This window comes from Macrobrachium nipponense, chromosome 9 (genome assembly GCF_015104395.2).
Source record: "Macrobrachium nipponense isolate FS-2020 chromosome 9, ASM1510439v2, whole genome shotgun sequence".
NCBI lineage: Eukaryota > Metazoa > Arthropoda > Malacostraca > Decapoda > Palaemonidae > Macrobrachium > Macrobrachium nipponense.
In genome coordinates this window covers 6,899,595-6,901,369 of record NC_061110.1, presented here as the reverse complement: position 1 = coordinate 6,901,369, position 1,775 = coordinate 6,899,595, and the positions used below count along the sequence as shown (strand labels likewise).

The window sequence follows — 1,775 nt, the reverse complement described above, 5'->3', positions numbered from 1 at the left end:
GATTCAATTATCAGTTTAACTCGCACAGTCTTCTGTATGGGAAGCTGTTTTCTATTTAAACTTCAGCTTATTTCTGTAAATTACCTTCATACCTAAGGTTTGAAAAATTGCAGGACACTGGGCTCCATCATATTAGTGTGGTCAATATATTGTGTTGAGATATTGCTATATCTAGATTCACTTACCAGTTTAGTTTATGCAGAACTATACTACAGGAAGCTGTTGTAGGCCTATTGATTTGTACAGCGTCTTATTTCTATAAATTGCCTTCATACCTGAGGTTTACATAATAGCAGGGAGCTTAGTTTCATCATATTTAATCCTCAGTGATTATGCGCACCAGTTAGACACACCAATAAGGTGGTCTCCCAACCTGTATATAAAAACATTAAACAGAAAATTAGGACGAAGTGATGTTTCTCATTCTTAAGACATGCACAGCAGGCAGTTAAAAAGGAGAATTCCACCACCGCTCTTGCTTTCTTCATGTAATAATTCTAAGTTTAAAGACATTGTCATCATTTTGCAGGCACTGTGTAATATTCTGAACTGGCCGTGAAAAGTGGTTATCATAATTCTATAATATTGTTCCGTAGCAGAAACTGAGTCATCTAATAATGGCTTACATTTTCAGAATCTTTCCTCGAAGATGAGTTACAAGATCGCGTTTCAGCTCCTCGTCCTCACTCACGTCTTGGAGGGCTCAAGACTTCTGCAGTTTGACAACACTGCCAGTTCTGTGGGAGTAGCCAACAGAGTCAGTTCTGTGGAAACTGCCAACAGAGTCAGTCCTTTGGAAACTACCAACACTGTCAGTACTTTGGAAGCAGCCAACAGAGTCTGTTCGGTGGAAACTTCCGTCACTGCCAGTACTTTGGAAACTGCCCACACAATCAGTACGCTGGACTACAACAGCCCAACAAGAATCAAAATCGACCTCGTTTAGCGAGCTAAAACACGACGGGTCTCTGATTACGTCAAAACTAAACATTTTGTCCCTCACGAGAAAGGATCTGGGTCTCATGGAACAAAATCTGGCTGGGATAATGTGGGGAGCTTTGCATCGGAAAGACTGTCACGCGGTTTTGTTGACGTGGAATGAGCGTCTCACTAGGATCATTCATGTTATCAGGTAATACCTTCCTTGTGTGTGCATTTATCTGTCATAACTAATAATGATTTTTGATAACTTTAACTTCTCTGTAAGACTTTTTGTTATTATTATTATTATTATTATTATTATTATTATTATTATTATTATTATTATTATTATTATTATTATTATTATTATTATTATTATTATTATTATTATTATTATTATTTGGGAAAAACTCTGTGCCACGATAGTATATACAGTGTTCCAAGGGGTCCACATTAATAAAAATGTTAAAAGTTCTTGTATAATCTATAAACACTCAATAAAAGCTTTCGAACCCTTCCTTGGGTTCATCTTCAGGGAAGAGTTCGAAAGCTTTGTTAAAGTGTTTTTAAATTATACACAAACTCTTAGCATTTTTTATTATTGTGGACCCCTTAGAACATTACTATATATTCTCGTAATAGGGAGTTTTTCCCAACTAAAATACAGGTTTTATTGAAAATGATGGCTATTTAAGCTGCGTTTATTCAAGAGAAAATTCTATACAAAATAAACTCGGCTGAAATAGCCATTATTTTCAATAACTCCTGTATTATTATTATTATTATTATTATTATTATTATTATTATTATTATTATTATTATTATTTAGAAGATGAACTCTATCCATGAAACGA

The 1,775-nt window shown here is 34.6% G+C and overlaps 1 long non-coding RNA gene across 1 annotated transcript in view; it reads left to right on the top strand.

The window, feature by feature from the left end:
- The first annotated feature begins 636 nt into the window (after positions 1–636).
- LOC135218441 (uncharacterized) overlaps positions 637–1,775 on the top strand; it is a 4,112-nt gene continuing 2,973 nt past the window's right edge. Inside the window, exon 1 of the long non-coding RNA XR_010315325.1 lies at positions 637–1,132. This is a non-coding gene — a long non-coding RNA (uncharacterized LOC135218441). The remainder of the gene's footprint in view (positions 1,133–1,775) is intronic.